A 19,404-nucleotide genomic window follows, 5' to 3' on the forward strand; every position below is an offset into this window, starting at 1 on the left:
ATGATTCCAGAGAAAGAGTAACGAGATAGCAGAAGTTATAAATGGAGAGATAAAACAAAGGAGAAATGGCGCTCAGAAAAAGAGTGGAAGTCTAAATAGTAATCAAGGGAAGAATCAGCCGCCTGCACAAATAAGGGTTTAGAGCTAATGGCGGGAAGTAAAAGCTCCCAACACATACACACAAGAATACAATTTTACACACAAGTACTGTACAATCACCACTCAAACACAAACATAAGAATACAATCATCTTAAACTCACTCCGACATAATAATTTTTACACACATTTAATACAATCATCCCTCACAGACACGCATCACAAATATAATCACTTACAAGTTGCAAGTTCAAACACACACACATACACTCATTGCACAAACTGCACTGCTGTTGTCGTGAACATGCCAAGACATTTTCAAGTGTTATATCCTGAGGAACTTCCCCAACCAATCATTGGCACATAGGCCAGATGTTCACTGGTACTTCAATGCAATGTTCTCCTGGCACACACACACACACACACACACACACACACACACACAGAGCAACACTGGCTGGCATCTTTGTCTCTCTATCCCTTTACGCATATGAGCATTTGATATGAAACTGAAATGCCAAGACTGCACTTTTTCATCACACAAATGGGAAGGAAAAGGGGTTAGATGGGGGGAGAAAGAAATAAAAGAGGCAACAAGGAGCGAAAGCCAGAGTGATGCACGGGAAAATTAAACAATGAAGTGGGCGGGTTTAAGACTGAGACGTGAAGGCGGAAGAGAGGGGCAGAAAGGAAGAACATGTGTTAGAGACAAATGACGTAACATCACATAATTGGAGCATTCAGGTGCTTCAGGTAAGTGATAATGCATCACCATGCCAGCTAGTGGGAATGTTTACATACTAACTTACAGGAGGCCTATTCACCTGGCAGCCCAGAAGCCGACTCAGGCCCGCCAGATAGCCCTGACATACGGTCTGAAGATACCTGCCAGGTAGGGAAAGACTACTGTAGAATAAAAAACACTGTTCACTCCACTCCTGTGGCTTCACCTGTTAACGTAACCAGAGATAACACCTTGACCATTAAAGTCACTATGAAACTGCCAGAACAGCGAGCCACATGGAGTCGAATTAGATTTATCGCCCAGCTCTACAGTGACATTTCTTACCACCCCCCCACTTTGTTTCTGAAAGGTGCATAATAAATAAAGTTTATCATTACTTTATTATTAGGATGAACTCTTTCAGGCCGCAGTAACATATATAAATTCTTCCGGAAAATATATTAAAAACTACCTTTCACTTCTTTTAAGTAAGCGGAAATTATACATCCACTTGAACCAGACTCTAGATGGCTCTTATGATGTGTTATTCAGAACAGACAAGTTTATATCCACAACATTGCAATGTCAGCTAGTTGGGTCATTTGGTTTACCTATTTGGATCAGACTTTCCATCCATCCATTCATTATCTGTAACTGCTTATCCTTTGCAGGGTTGCGGGGGCTGGAGGTGATCCCAGCTAGAAATGGGCAAAAGGTGGGGTACATCCTGGACAGATCACCAGTTCATCACAGGGCTTGGTTCAGACTAAAATATCTCAAAACTAATGTATGGATATTCCCAAATAGTGAATCTTACTGACTGTGGTGATCCTCTGGCTTTGACAGGTTGACATTTTAGGTTCTCAGAACTTTGAAAAGTCTCTAAACTATTGGATGATTGCCATAAACTTTGGTACAGACATTCAATGTCTCCAGTGGACGAATTCTAATGAGCCACCATGAGGTTTGTATTTTGGTTTAGTTGGATGGATTGAAATAGAAGATGGTCTTGTATGAGTTATCCATACGTACCCGCTACGTGATACACCTTGACTGAATTACAAGAGAAATACAGTTAATGTGAGGACAACGGCTAACGAAAATTTGGCCACAGATGAACTTTTTGCAGTCTGCACCCAATCAGATTGATGTGCCTCCTTTTCTTTTACTTATTTAATTTAAAGAACAATTGTCCCTGCTTGTTGAAAAAGGATGAGAAGTAGATTTATTCAAAGCCTCCCAATTCTCTTTGCTTCAAAGAATATCAGGAATTAATTTATTGAAAATGATGTTTAGAGGACACCTGCATCTTTTTTTGCAGTCAATGCTTTTCAATTAATGCTGCCTGATAAGCTAAGCTCAATAGGTGTGAAAAGTCATTAAAACAATGTCATATTGTCAAAGACAACACCAAAGCAGTGACAATAGCTGAAAAGTGACCTGCCAGTTAAAGATATTTTAGCGGGGTACCACTACAAAGATGCAATCAAAAGGCATTAGATTTAGATTTCATGCGGTGTTAAAAAAGTTTAGAAGCATGTGCATTATCCGCTAAAATCAAAGCTTTTAAACTTTTATTCATCAAAGGATTGAGTTCTATTTATGTTGCGTGTTATCAGACATCCTGAGGGCAGCGACTGGACACCCTGCGATGGGAAAATTTAACCAGCAGAGAGAGGAGACTTCTGGTGTGGAAATCAATACAGGCTCATGCAGGGCAGATACAGGGGGCTCATACAGACATTAATACATGCTTATGGATATACACACTTTCACCATTAGGTTGGACACATGCACTTGAGGGAGCATGTCAGCCACGTGTCTCATATCCAATAAGAGCATTAGGTCTGTCAATAAGAGCCTTTCAAGAATACCAGGGGTTCCATCAACTGACACACAGATAATACATAAGGACGGATAATACACCCTCATCTGTGCAGACACACACACTAACTTCCCCTTCTCACTTTGTCCTTTAACCAGACAAAAATGGAGTAAAGCTCGGGGCCGTTCCATTTTAATCCACATCACCCACCTCCCCCGACACCCCCCAACTAACAGGTTTTTATGCTTCCTCTTCTCTTTGTCTTATCTTTGTTGTGTTTGTTTCCTTTCCCCTTTCTCTGAGTTTCTGTCTTTTGTATGTTGTCCCTGGTTATGAAAACTAAGGAAGAAGAAGAACCTTGGATCAGCTCCTATGTATTTGTCAGATTTTTGATGATGGGTCAGATTTTTCATGCATTTGTTGTGTTTATTGTAATCATAGACATTTTTAGAACTCAAGTTTTAAAAAGGATTTGGAGTTTCATTTCACGAGATGCTGTGTTTTTGCAACAATTGAATGCACAATAAATATAGTTGTCAAAAAGCATAGTATGCAAAAGTCTAGGTACTGGGTAAAGCTCTACGGTACTACTACTATGGCAGTACAAGGAAGACACGGCCAACTAAATGAGAGGAAATATTTGATTCTGCCAAAAGAGCAGCAGGGGCAGCTGGCCTTGTATAAAATTACTATACTAACTGAATATTGAGCCTACTGAAGTGTCCTTGAGCATGCCTCCAAATCAAGATCAGGGCCATTGTTGGTAGTTCTGATAGAAACAAAAAAAGGAGTATTACCCATCATGGATGAAGAACACATCACATCAGAAGAAGTTAACGCGATGGGGATGATAAAACAATACTGTAATGAAAAAAATCCAACCAAAAGCAGGGCACTGATGTAAAATGGCACCGATTTATAAAAAACACATCTTTTATGTTGGAAATTCTGAGATATTCTGAGTCAAAATACTTCCAATTCAACACTGCTACTCCACAAAAAGTGTGGTCACATCACCCAGCCTAAACAAAAACCACAACGTAAAATGTCGTCTTGTGTAATAATGTGGCGTTAAAATGCAGGACAGCAAGTTACAAATCTTACACAAGCAGCATTAAACCATTTTGAGCGTTTGCAGCGAGGTAATTGCATGTATGAAAGCACATAGTCTTAACTCCTATTAGACTTTGGACTGAAACTTCTGATATCCTTTGATCTATCATGTATCACTCAGTTTTATTCCAATTTATTTGATTTGATTAATCAATGTATCGGTCAGTCTATAAAATGCCAGAAAATAGTGAAATAGTGATAGTTTCCCAGAGTCCAAGGAGAGGTCTTCACACTGCTTGTTTTTTGTTTTGTTTTTTCTTACCAACAGTCCAAAATGGGCTGGAAGCAGACAATGACTGGCACTTCTGCTTGATACGTGACTTAAACAAATAATTATCAATAAAGTTGGGTTAAGGCTTTTATTTCTGGAAGAGTCTTTGGTTCCTGTATGAGTATGTTTGTGTCCTTGGTTTGAGAGTTTCTATTACATATCTTTAACAGTACAGAGACTGAAATCTAGTTCAGGTGTCAACTCTCCTCTTTTTCACATCTCACAATGAATTTAATTTTGACTGAAAAGCAACCTTAAGCAGGGAGGAAATCTTTAGACTGCTTGTGGGTAAAATATGTAACTGACTGAAGACAAAAATTTGACGTGAAGCAGGTGCACCTGAGTCTCTTAAGCTCAGTGTCCGTGTCGTCCTTTTGTTAAGACCCCAGAGTGGGTCAAGGAATTTCATTTATCAAGAAATGGATAGGGCTTCTATAAGAGCCCTCTTCAGAAACACACACATGTACTATAAATAACTAAATGACACACTGGGCATTGTCAGAGAGGAGCTCCTTACTAGTAGACAGAAAATGAGGGAGAGGAGGCTTACAGTAGGTAGAAAGAGAAAAGATGTTTGTAAGCATGGAGGGAAGGCATGGAACTCAGACAGACAAAGAGAAAAAAAGGAGAGAGAAAGAAATGGAGAGAAATGTGAACAAGTGCTTGATAAGTGGCATGAAAGAGGGGCAGAGGGGAAGAATCTCAGGCCTCCCATGCTCGCCTGTCCACACACAAACAGACTACAAATAAGCTTGTGCGGTTTCTTTGAACATGCAGCGGTCAAGGTTCACTGGCAGGTCAGCGGGGGGGGGGGAGGGGGGACTGGGTGAGCAGAACATGGAAAATGAAACACACACACACACACACACACACAGACAAAGACACTTGTGGACAGCTGTCAGTTGGCAGCTAAGCAGGTCTGAGGTGAAACAATAGGGCCGAAGTAGAACAGCAAATAGTTTTATTGGGGTTAAAACAAGGGTAAGTGCTCAGATTGGCATGTGCCAGGGTAAATCAGTGTGTCAAGAATCCTATGTGTGTTTATAATACGCAGACATCCTCTAGCAGCAATTTTTGTAACAGTTACTGCGTACATCATGTGACACGGAGGAATTACCATAATGTACGTAGTGAGGTAAACAAATGTAGAATTCATATAAAAGTGAAATGTTTCTGTATCAATTAATCTGATTATTTCCTTGATTTATTGATTAGAGCCCCTTAAAATTTCTTCAGCCCCAGGTGAAGTCTTCAGTTGTCTCGATGTGTGCCACTAACGGCCTGGCACCTAAAAATACATTATCAGAAAAGACAGCAAAGAAGAACAGAAAATCCTGTGAAACCAGATAAAGGAAAAAGTATCAACTACTCATTTCAGATCGAGTGAAAATTGTATTGTTATGTCTAGTCTCTACCTGAACAGCACACACACTTCCTGCAACACCGCTGCATTAAACAAGTCCACTAAAAGTATAAAACGTCCAGTGAATGTATTCAAACTGCAGCGTAACATTGAAGTTTTTTGTAGCCAGATGACAACACCTTTGGTTCAAATATTTACCTGATCCCCTTGGAAGGGATCGGATTGGAGTTTTCCCTTTAATTTCCCCAATTTACAAATCTTTTAGCAGATTAATTATACAATTAACATTAATGGTAATAAAACCAGTTGCATCTGGTTTTTGTTTTTGTTGTGACAAAAATGGTTTCAAAGCATAAAACAGAATTTTGTTGTAATTTAATTTGTTGATAAATTATTAGATTCAGACATCTGCTGTAAGGTGGCTATACAAATATTCACAAGCCTTTTTTACAGTAAAATCTAGTACTTGTCACACTATTTGATCTCTTTTCTATCACTTTACAGCGAGTTTGCCACATAACCAGACAGAGAAAGTATGCACATGGCCTTTTGAAATGAAAATAAACACAAATCAATTAGACTTTGTTTATCCACAACAATACACTCTAGGGTTTTTCTATTCAAAGCCTCTTACATTGCCAAGGCATCACGCTGTATATATAATACAGCAGGGCACGGTGCTACACATTACCATGTAATGCTCTTTTACTGCCCCCTGCCTTTTCTTGTACACATCCATATGAGACTGAGGGAGGGAGACCGAAAAGACAGACAAAAGGCATTGTTGTAGACAGAATCTAAGCCTCCAAATAAGGATAATAGAGTCAAACATATGATGATAATGAAATGTTATGAAAACATTTGGAAGATTATGTTTCTATGGCTTTAAGGATGGCTACAGATTTCTACAATAGGAGAGTGAAATTAAATGTTGGAGTGGATCAAGTTGTTGACAAGTTCAGAATGTCTCAAAAAAACTACAGGATCCCAATCATAATGGATAACAATGAATTAGTTTGACTACTACAGTACAAACAGAGCAGATGGTTAATGCAAAACAGAAGTAAATATTAATACTAAATATAAAGGAATTAGAAGTACTACTCTCTGCAAGCCTCTTTACCTTCTCTGGTGTCCCCACATAACCGGAATATTTCTAAATCTAAAAATTTGTTGTGGACATTTCCTGTAATTAGTTCAGATCCTGTTCGCACGTTAGAAAAGTTTGACTGACAAGAAATGATTTCTGTTATCTTCTGGTGGTATATTGTTAATCTGTCCAAACATAACAAATTATGTAAATTATATAGGTGTATAATCATTGAATTAACCAAAGATTACTATACAAAGTAGAAGTATAGCAATGTCAGCACTGAACATAAGCCTACATACAAGCTGTGTAACCATAATGTCGACCTCAGCTGAACCTAATCTATGCCTAACCATTGACTCTGTGCAGCATAAAGCTTGCTGTTATCATCATCCTGTTCATACTGACCATTAAACAATCCCTTCCAGTGTAAGCTATTTGGACAAACTCCACAATCCTTGTTTTGTACAAAAACATATTCTAAAGTTTCTCTTTGAGGGAAATTTCATACTAAAAAGACTTTGGAAGATACTGAAGAAGTGTCTAATTCAGACAGCAGAAGCCTCATAGCAGCTTGCTGATTTTGTCCCCCCATCACTTTGATTGAAAAAAGGGGGGGCGATTAGAAAGTGAAAACTGTCTCAATGTTCATTTGGGACCCTGGTTTTTGTTTTAAGACACTTGAAAAACTGTGAACATATCCTTTAAAGCCCCTGCATGCCAACTTTTGGTTTGTGTGATTGTAGAATCTGTCAATCAAGTTTTTCTGTATAGAAAAATGAGACAATCCTCATAAAAACTGTCAAACCAACATATAACAATATAAATACTGTATAGCTCAAATACACAAATAATGCACATGATATGATATGGTGTGCAAACCTTAGCAGCTGTAAAATGGTGGTAGACAAGGTGAAGACCAGTACTGCACTAAAAGTGAGAACACATGCCAGGAATTATAAAACAAATGTTTCATAAATATAATCTGAGTTTAAGCAGTCGGTGACCTGAAGGCATAATCTCCCCAAAGACCATGCAGTCTTCCTACACTAATCTGACTCTTCATCATCCTCACCCACTCTTCCCCCTCCATCTTCAGATCCCCAGCTTGATCTTACATAAACACACATACAAATAAAAGCACACACACACACACACACACACACACCTACACACACACACACACACACACACACACACACACACACACACACGCAGGCTGTTTCCATTTATCAAATCAAGAGATATAAATAGCAAATGTCTGACTTGTTTTACATAAATGATCTTGAAGCAGTATGTGAAATTAATAAAAGCTGTAGCTCTTTTTGTTTTTGTTGAACATGGCTCTTGTCCTTGCCCACACAAACAACAATTAAATAAGAGAATAGTCGCTGCGTGTCTTCTGAGTGAGTACCACATTAACTTGAGACAATGATCACCACAAATGTTGTATAGATGAAAAAAGGCTTCACATAGCAGCTCTATATTTGGAAACAGACATCCTGATATAAAAAGTGTCACTGTCTTGGCTGTTTATTGGCTACATTCAAATCATGACTTTGTTTGTTCACTGTTTTGCTGGTGAAATGATTCCCTGTCAGTCCATTTTTTATTATTTATTATTAATATTTCTATTCTTTAAGGATCTTAAACCCGTAAGTGGCAAGTTTATGAACATGTGCAATCGTGCACACTTGCCTGAGTAACTCCCTAACCCTAACTTTAATTCAAAGGGTGTTTTCACAGATACAGATATAAAGATGCAGGCTTGTCTGTCTTTGTTTTGATCACGTAATTTTCTCACATTGTCATATGCTGATATAGTGGCAAAGTCCATTTCCCTTCTTGGCGTTGCCAGCATGTTTTGTTTTGTTTTTTAGGTTATTTTCAAAAAGATTGACTGTTGTGTATTCAGTTTTTGAGTCCATCTATGTGAAAAGAGATAACCCTGCTTATCCCACACTGGAAATGTATACTTCATAGGACAACTAACCTTAAAAGTAGCCAATTCTCATGATGCAGCTCAAACAAAGATTTCTTCCGAAACTTAACCAAGTGGTTTTGTTGCCTAAACCTAACCAAACTACCAATGTTTCACACTGTTTACCATGTGTTAAATGTCATGTAACTTAAGTCACAAGTCTTATGTGACGTAGTTAAGGTCCTGCACACCTGTCATTGGACTGGTAAAGGAAACCCTCATGTTTCGTTTTGGGGAATGGTCATATCGTTGGACTTTCCAACGGCCATTTATGTTGTTATGGAAAATGGTATTTTATGTTGTTTTGGGACAACTGACAAACAACATATTTTGTCGTATGTATGAGGACGTGTTGCAGCATGCATCTTTTTGAAACACTAGATCTAGAATGACTTGTCTCTTTGCATGCTGGTGTGTCAATAAAAACTAAATGCAACAAAGTGCAATAGAAACAGACTTAACTGATAATTATGATGTACATGAAGCTTGTGGCTTAAACATCCACTGAAGCTTCCAACAATTAGGTCATCTCATTGTACCCTGTTCTTCTGCAAATTTATCATAGCACCTGATTAAAGAATTAGTGCTACCAACTGTTTTTCTTTTCAAAATCAAACTGTTAATATTCACATAATGGTAGTGGATGGAAACACGCATTATATTACATTATATTTCTTTGAAAACTTGGTTAAAATTTGTGCCACACTCACATGAAAAGTTGGGTAGATATCAAATGAAACTTTAACAAGTGGTAAAATATATGGAAGATGATACCGCAAAGTTGGAGCTAATACAAAAGCTCTAAATGTCTCGAAGATAAAGTACGCAGCAATTTATTGTCTCACACACAGACACACACGCACAGACACACACACACACACACACACACACACAGAGCACAACTGGCTATTCGAAAGCACTCCTCTGGTCTTCAGATAGTTGAAGGAGGAGAGTTAAAACACAAACTGACAAACAAGATGGCCGTCGAGTGCTTTCCTGATGAGAGCCTAAAATTGAGTGGATGCAAGTCCCGGTTAAGCCTGGCTGCGTTTTACCAGGCGAATGTTTTAGGGGGACACAGCGAGCCGATATTCACTGATTGAATGCACCCCCCACTCCCACCCACTTGTCATTATAACACAGTTTCTCCTTGAGAACTAAATCTACTTAGGATTGTTTTTATATTTCTTTTTCATATCTTCCTTATCATTTTCTTTAATTCAAAATGACAATCTGGACGTAGTAATCCATCATGGATTTAACATTTCCCCACACACTCTGCTGCCCCTCCCAGAGCTAAATAATCATCATGTTTTAGGACTTGGGACCTTACTCAAGGGGGATAGAAAGAAAAGGGAGATGAAAACGTAGAGGAGAAAGAGTGAAAGAAGAATGGGATGGATAAAAAGACATGAGAGAATGGCAAAAATGACAAAGAGAGAAGAGGGACAGAGATGAAGAGACATGAGAGAGAAGAGGGGGGGATGGGTTCAAAGAAGTCTCTTATTAATCAAGACAAGGAATAAAACAAGGTTGTAATATTCACAAATGGGGCCCAAGCTGTGTGCCCACCACCACATCCTCTCCCCCCACCCCCTTCCCTTTTGCTTTGATAGTATTAGAGAAATGAAAACGAAATCTTTAGATTAGAAAGATTGGAAAAATTGAATTACGGTGGTTGCGTGGGGGCCGAGTGGATGAGCGAGTGCCAAATCTTCATCTCGGACGGAGCAGGAGGGGTGGGGGGTGAAAATGATGAAAAATGAAATAGGGTATATCTGGAGGGGGAGTTGAATGGATGGATTGAGGGAGGGAAGAGAGATAAGAAGTCGAGGGTCATCATTCTTTCAATCCCAAATCCAACAATCAGTTTAAGCTTCTACCAGACGTAAGTACAACACAGAGAGAAAAGGAAGCATCAGGGTGGCCTCATGTTACCTCCAGGAGTTGATTTAGCATTTCTGCAGATAGCGGTCATTCTCTATGCTTGTTAGCATCAGCTTCAGCTATACATATCCATCCACTAAAATGAAGCAACATCATCAATGGATAACACTTACCCTAGTTCTTGTATAAACAATGATAATGGAAAATGTTTTTTTGCATTGATGTATACAACAAATTCTTACTTCAAACCTGACACAGCTTAAGTTGGTCAGTTACTGCTGTCCACTTTCAACAGAATAAGGAGGTGAGGTGGAAAATAAGTGCTTTTTCATTAAATTTTTTTTTTTTTAAATCAACAAAAGAAATGCAAGGAGCAATGAAATAACATCCCGGCTGTTTCTTCTGTATTGTAAATTAATTTGTATATTGAGATTGAGGTCGCTTTGTTTTAAACTAATAAAAAAAATAAAAAAATAAAAGTATGTACTGGATTGCATATAAAAATAATGATGAGTCACTTTGACTGAAGAAGAGAACAACATTCCTATCCAAGGAGTGAATAGAAAGAGGCAATGTGTCACCGACAAAATATCTAGTCTGCACTCTGAAGAGAAAGACCTCTTCAAGGAGAACTCCATTGAAACAGCACTTAATACTTTGCAAGTAAAGGGCAACGAAGACACATCTATTCAAAGTGATCTGTCTTAAAAATTAAATTTAAATTCAATAACAAAGAAGGAACTGATCCCCTGTCCCTGACCTCGCATGTCATGCTGTTTGAACCTCTTTAAAACTCTTGTTTTAAGAACAACAGCACCCTCTAGCTGCACACAAGGGTGATGCATGAGGGGCTCAATCCTGCTTTGATATAAGAACACTGACCAGCACTGATAGGTTGTTGCAGGGAATGAGTTGGACATTTTTGGTAAAAGCTAAAAAAAACCCCAACACATTATTTTATTTACTGTATGATTTACAATTTATATATTTGAGTGATTGAGGCCATAGGTGATGTCAGATGAATAAGAAGGCACTATACATTGTAAAAACTGTAAGGGTTTCTTGTGAATTACATACATGTGAGATGATTCGACTTTGGAACGGACTATGTTCCTAAACAGCAGCTCATAAGAAAGGTTTACTGGTCTCCCTAAAGAGAAAGGACTCAAGACGAAAGCCACAGCTGCAATTTCCAGGAGCCAGCGTCTGCAATAACAATTGAGCAGCTGATTAATGCCTTTTGACTCCTGAGGATTATTGAGTGACAGAGAAATGAAAGAAAAAAATAATGTATTACAGCATTCAATTAAGCATGACAGCTCCAACAACACAGATTGTGGATTAATGAGAGCTGCCTGGCTATTTCCATCAATGTCCGCTGTTTTTTTTCATTCATTCTCTTGATTCATTTTTTCATTCAATCATTCAAAAACACAAAACATGTAACCGGTCTCCCTAAAGAGAAAGGACTCAAGACGACGTCCGTTTCATGTTTTTATTGCACATTATATGAAAATAGGGTTACTCTTTTGGTTTGTGGTTACTTCTGGTTGAATGAAGACACTTCAGCTGTAAATGCAAACTACATGCAAAACAATGTACAGGTGAGGTCCCATGACATTGTGTAGCCAATCCTAAATTATATTAAAGTCTCTTGCAGGAGTCTGTTAGGTTGCTATTTTCTATATCAGTTTCCCTAGATGTTGTATGTTGTTATGCATAATTTTTTTACAATCAACTATAGTTTTTAAATCAGGCAACCATAAACTATGTGTAGAACTATCATTTTGGTAAGAAATGTCTAAAGACAAACCCAAAGATCGAAATTCTCATCATCCACACCCATGAGGCTTGGAACAACTTGCCTGACAATGCCCAGACACGAGGTTTAATATTTTGAGGTAACACTCTGTTGTGTAGGCCTAGTACTGCGTTTTACTTCTGTTTGCAGTTCCGGGTAACATCCACCAAGTGTCCTCACAGACTAATTATAATTTCACTGACAAGGAACTCACTTACAGCGTTAGTTACAATTCCCCTAACTGCATTACTTTTATTTGTCATTATATGAAATGATTACCTTTTAACGGAATCACCTCTTAGGTGTGTGGAGAATTAAAATAAACTATTTATTCCACGTGATCATGATCACTTTACACCATTATTAGCCATTCTCTCAACTAACAGATCTCTATCTATCTGTTTGCACCTTCTGTGTTATGTGTACTTTTCAGAAACGAACACAGATTACAGTAACTGTTCTTTGTAATCACATTACAATGCTGCTGTTCCATGTTCTATATCTACTGAAAGAGTGAGGAGAGAGGATTAAATAACCACCAGAGGCCCTCAGTGATCTGCAGCGATCTCTTTCTGTAGCTGCCAGCAAACAGCTCACTCCTGTTATTCACAATCAGCTGCGAGCGGATGCAAAAGCTATTTCTGTATTTTGTCACGCAATCCCAGAAGCTCTGTTCAGCGGCTGTTTGGAAAGCCACAGCTGCAATTTCCAGGAGCAAGCGTCTGCAAAAACCATTGAGCAGCTGATTAATGCCTTTTGACTCCTGAGGATTATTGAGTGACAGGGAAATGAAAGAAACAAATAATGTATTACTGCATTCAATTAAGCATGACAGCTCCAACAACACAGATTGTGGATTAATGAGAGCTGCCTGGCTATTTCCATCAATGTCCACTGTTTTTTTCATTCATTCTCTTGATTTGTTTTTTCATTCAAAAACACAAAACATGTAACCATCCTTGAACTTCACATTCAAACTGACATCTGGAAAGAGAAATAAATAGAAAGTACAACATTAAACAGATAGCAGGGGGTTGGAGTTGAGTGACAGATTGGAAAAGCTCAATCCTAGCTCAAAAAGACAGATTGGCAGGCGACTGCGGTGTAGCTCCACTAGTCGGACTAATGTTGTCAACACCACCAAGTGGTTTCTGTCCCATCGGGGACAGTGATACTGAGAGCTACATGCAAGGATTGTGCGGCGAAAAGCTTATGTGACTGACTATATAAGGCCTCCAGAGGCTACACTAGCACACACAAGGTGATTGGGTTCGGGATGACGGAAGACAGGAGGGGAAAGCCAACCACAAACAGCCTTAAAGCTTCTTTGAATTAATGCTTTTGCATGGATGTGAACCAGCAACCTCCCAGACACTTGCTTCGACACTGTCTACTCCCGCTGTCCCTGATTTATTACAGTTTGCTTTGTGATGAGCATTTAAATGATCCCTCCCCTGCAGGGCGTGGAAATGTAAACCCGGATTAATGGATCATTAGAAATGTACCATTTTTTATCCTGCAAAATGAATTATCCTTTGATTTTTCCAGGCCTCCCTGCATGTGTGTATGGGAGACAGATCGTGAGGGAGATGGAGAGAAGAGATTTGCACAAAAAAGATTCACTTTCAGGTACAGATACATAATATATGATGCAGTATATACACACAATTCTGATTAGATTTAGAAATGCATGTTAAATCCTACTTGGGAAAAAAAAAAAAAAAAAATATATATATATATATATATATATGTATATACCTCTACTGTAAAGGTTCATGAACTAAAAGGTGCAATGTGTAAGAATTGAGTCTACCTGTCTGAGCTAATGGCTGCTAACTGCCATTAGCTCAGTTAGCCGTGCAGCTACATTTTGACACAGCTTCCGAGACTGACAGAGGCCATTTTGATGACAGGGAATAAAGTACCAAAGTGATTTACAGCGCTCTGGCCAGGACTCTGTGGATGACAAAGACACAGTGGCTTCTGGCGGGGAAAGGAGAGGCGTCGAGCAGGAGAGGAGCGAGAGGGAGGTCGGGCATTAGACAGGCAGCGACAGCGTGTAGGCAGACTATTTTCACATTTAGCTGAGTGAATTAAGGGTTTATTTCCATCAAACAACAAGAGTTGGTGATTGTTGTTGAACAGTGGAAAAACTTTTGTTTTTGGTTCCTGCACAGTTTTAAGGACTTTACGATGAGTTAACAAGGCAATTAGTTCGGTGAAAGAGAGAAACTTGAATTCAGAAGCTGTATGGTTGTTTTCTGTTTTTTAATAAGGAAAACGGGTAAGAATAGTTAATTTCTTGACATTTTGGGAGTTTATTTTTTCAACCAAAAAAGCTAACAGCGCTCTCTAAAATAGCAAACTCACTGCTCACCCACATCTCCCAGCTGAAACTACCGGGGGCGCCTGAGCTACACTGCTGGACTCAAGGCACAAGTGGTATCACAACAAAGGACAGGCCAGGGCTAGCTCTTAGCATGTCAACTTTAGTGGCTATTAATGCAACACTATACGTAGACATATTTTACATGAAGTCAGAACTGTTACTTCAGATTACATCATCAGTTTTATATGTTTATGTAACCGAGCTAGCTTTTTTCTTATTTAGTTTATGTTCAAGTCTGATTATGATCAAATGAACATATGAAGACATCACACTAAATAATCTCTAATACACTTCTTAATAATAGACATAACAAATTTGATTTATAAAGTTTATAAATTCAACATTTCACATGTGAGGCAGTATTATGTAATCAGCTTGTGTGCAGTACGTTCTTTCATTTTGTTTTATTTATTTTCTGTGGATGTGGTAATTGGCTGGTGAGATACAGTGAGTGAATGCACTTTGGATGATGAATGGAGATGCAGAGGGTGTTTCTGTACGTTAGCAGACTGGCACCAAAATGGGCAGATCATAAATCCAGAGGGTGCTCTGAGTCCTGAGCAACGATGAGTTCTGATGCTGTTGTCACAACCTGGCTCAAGGGTCACGACAAAAGAGGGAACGAGGCAGCATAAATAATCAAAAGTGATTTATTTAACAAAAGAGTGAACTAAACATAACTATTTAAATGTGCAAGGTGTGTCTCTGTAAAATAAATAACTCAAAGCAAGATGTGGCAGTCAGGGTGGTCAGGCCATGGTTGACATCTGGATTGCAGAGAAGAAAAGAGCAAGTGGTTTGACTAAGTGGAGCTTTATCTCCCCTGGCTCACAGGTCCAAGGTGCACCCGATCAGAAATCACCTCAACAGAACAAAGATGGTTAACAGTGGTGAGGTATCACTCACACAGAGTGATGCCTCACCGGATCACACAGGGGCCGTCACACTGTTAACAGTCATTCATGGTATCATACCACGCTGCTAAGCTGAAAGCTTGCTGCCTGTGACAAAGGTGCCAAAAATTCTCTGGTTTGAGCTTCTCAAATGTGACAATTTTCTGCTTTTCTTTGTTTTATAAGACCATAAACTTAATTTCTTTAGGTTTTGGACTGTAGAAGACATCACAGTGGGCTTGGAGAAACTGTAAAAAACATTTTATAGACAACTTGATTAATCGAGAAACTAAATTGCAGATTACTCAATAATGAAAATAATTGTTAATGTCAGCTCTAGTGGAAATGAGCCTTTGTCATGTGACAATACCCGTCATTTGGAATTAAAGCTTGATCACAAGTGTTTACATGTAATTTACATTGCCCCTGAATCAATGTGCATACTGTGTACAAAAATGTATTTATTTAATTTCTGACATTAAGTCTTTTGTTGTCTTTTTAAAAATACAAAGCGGAGAGGCTAGTTAATAAGACAAGGTTGTAAAAATTAAGCTTCTAGCTCAACAGCTTTCAAATTATCATGTATTTGCAGAGACCAGTGTAATGTACATACTGACAAGGAAAAATGTAAATTGAGCATTATTGAACTACTAAAAAAAACGCTGACAATGCCACGTTTAGTCTTCATACTTGTATCTTGTAACAAAGTTCAAGTCTGTTGTTTCCTATGGAATAAGAATTAATGCAGAAAATATTTCCTTGTGAAGATCAGGCATCATATGTGCAACTGAACTCATTGTTTGCAGACATGAGCTGAAATATGGGGATGAAAGAGGCAAGCTGAACAAGCAATGCAAACTTAAATTACTCCAGTTGTTAGATATGATGTTAAATCACACACAGCTAAAATTTCAAGTATGACACAAAAAAGTCTACTTTCTCTTGAGGTGTAAAGATAGCAAAGATGTGCCCAGGTGACTTAAATCGTACTACAAAGTCAAATATTTAATAATTAAATTATAACAAATTCACTACAAATCATAATTAGGATGACAAGGACAGGTTCAAGTGCAAATAACTTCAAACCAGTGATCAATTTGAGACTGCATTTATGAACTGAACCAAGGAAAGAGATGGGTGTGTTACAGATAACTTGTCTTACAAAACATTCATCAACATTGTAAGATGATTTGAATACTGCAAAGCTAGTTTACAGACTGCTACTATTAAATAAATCAATCAACTATCTTCCAAGATTAGGCCCGCCTGCACTGCTCCTTTAAACAGCTGAAACAAAAGATATTTTCTTCCACTTGCACTTCTGAGATCACACACACACACACACACACACGCAAGCACTTTGTATTACCAGCACGTTTCCCTAGTCAGTAGTCGGTTTTAGAAAGAGTGTGAGAAAAAAAAGAGACAAAGTGAAGTGGAGAGAGGCTGTATGTGTGTGTGTGTGTGTGTGTGTGTGTGTTGGGGGGGGGATCTAACCAACTGTGGTCTGTGGGATATTGCATAACGCGATTAGACTGCAGGAATCTGAGAAAGAAGTCCTATTGTTCACAACCATGTGAGGGAGAGAGAGAGACTGTTGTTCAAAACCATGTGACACGAGGTCAGAGTTCAAACACACAAGAATGAGGCATGGAGTTGCATGAGGATACAGAGAGACAGAGGGGCATCACACTCACCTCCTCAAAATCAATTCTCTCTACTTTGTCTGTCCTTGTTTCTTCTTTCTTAGAGAATATTGATGAAGTGTCAAACCCTGCCTTGCTCACAAGAGAAGCTCAGAAATATCATCCTTAGCAAAGTTATGACTGGAATGAAACTTTTTTTACTGTAGTAACTGTAACTAACAATCTTTTATTTCTTAAAAAAATTACTCAAACCGATTAATCAATTATTAAAGTACTTGGCAATTATTTTAATAATTGACAACTTATCAACAATAAATTATTGCAGCTCTACCGTGAGTGTCACTTCTATTCATCAAAATATCTATAAAAATAAAGTAGGTCACTCATGATTCTAAATGGCACCATGCTATCAAAGTTAACCATATTTAAACCTCGACATCAAACTCAAAGATATCACAATAAGATCTATAGAGTTCCGACTTTACTGTGTGTGTTTAAGCCTCTAGTCTGTACACCAACCTTTTCTAACTGTCTTTTTAAAACTCCAAGTTGAGAATGAATAATAAAAATTTTTAAAAAGGAGTGAAAAGATGAAGAAACATTGCAGCCCTACTATCACTAATTTCCCCATGGGTATACACAGTCTAAGGACTGTGTAGCCTTGGGTTAAGAGCAGCAGGATCAGACCTCCGCTGTCTATTAATAATTAAACTATGCTGTGCAAGAGAAACCAGGGGCTTTACGCTGCACTAAAGAAAGATGAAAGAGGGCCAGAGAAAGAGAATAAGGCATTGTAAGGGATGTGACAAACAGGAGGGAGGATAAATGACATAAATGTAAAAGACAAAGATGAACACAGCAACTAGGCCACAAGCACTTGCAACCTCCTCTACAACACTGTCTTACTGTCAAAATGTTCATTTCTGGCAGCATATGAACATAAACATAGACAGCCTCAGAATCACAACACAGCACAGCTAAACAATGAACGTATTTCTCATGGGGAAAGCCATTAAAGCCATTAAAAACTGCCATTAAAGAAGAAATGGATTAAACAGTAAGACAAAAACAAAATAAACATAATTTATTCCGTAAAAATAAACTGTAACGATGCATAAGTAGAGCTACCCGACAGGGACACCAGTGACAAAGACCCTGAGGCTGATGAAGAATTTTACTCATAATGTCAAGAACATTTCAGAGACATTATTGTGTCTAAAAAAAACTAAAGGGTAAAATGACATGACAGCTAAAGAACTCACACAATGAGCTGGCTTTAAAACTAGGATATTCAATGATGGTAGCATCCGACATTGTCAGTGACCAACATGTGCAGGCTGAAGATGTGGCAGCTGCATACAGGGCAGCTTCTCTGGCTGTACAGGCAGCAACATGGGATTCATTTGTGTCACACTGCCCAAAAAACATTTAGCAGAGGGTGGGTAAAACCAAAAATAAGCAATCCCCTTCACAGAAGATTTTAAAGTTTCATAAAACACAAAGCTTAGTGAGTTCTGTCAAAAATTCAACTAAAGATGGCAAATTTTACCTGGCTTTCCAGAAAATCAGCATAATTTTACATAATTTTATTAATAACGATTTTCAGGTGACAGAGAATCCTAGCTGACACATTAACTGACTCTTCTGAGACAAAGTAGCTAAGAACAAAGATTTAATCAGCAGGGAAATCTGAGAGATGAATCTGATCAATGTGATTGGTTCTTAAGAGGCATCCATCATAATTATTTGCATATTTAGTGTATTCCACTTCTGTATTATGACAAGCCAGAGTTGCTTCACCACCTGGCCCATCATGCCTTAGGGTTAGTTAGAAAAATGTTTATGTGATATGGAAACACAGCTTAAAGAAATGGAGGCCTGAAAATAGCAAAAAAAATAAGCACTTCCGGTGGTCGGCCTAATAAGTCAAAAGACCGAACAAATTTTACCGAACAGTTACTCTGACATATCGGCAGTGTGAAAGCATTTTAAAGTGTCAGAGTAAAATGCAAAAATCGCTGTTTGCAGACACTGTTCTGCTTAACTGTCTCCTAGCACATCCACTCCATCTGTGGCTGACTTCTTAGAAAAGGCAACAAACGTCTCGGGTTACGTATGTAACCCTGGTTCCCCGAGAAGGGGAACGAGAGACTGCGTCGGTTACGACACTATGGGAACGCCTCTAGGCGAAGCAGGTCTGAACGTGAATGAAATCACTCCAATCCTATTGGCTTGTTGCTAGAACGGTAAGGTGTGACGGAATAACCGGAGGAGTATAAAGCACACCTGTACACACTCATCATTAGCTTAAACTATGAAGCAGG

Source organism: Micropterus dolomieu, linkage group LG01 (assembly GCF_021292245.1).
Source record: "Micropterus dolomieu isolate WLL.071019.BEF.003 ecotype Adirondacks linkage group LG01, ASM2129224v1, whole genome shotgun sequence".
Taxonomy (NCBI): domain Eukaryota; kingdom Metazoa; phylum Chordata; class Actinopteri; order Centrarchiformes; family Centrarchidae; genus Micropterus; species Micropterus dolomieu.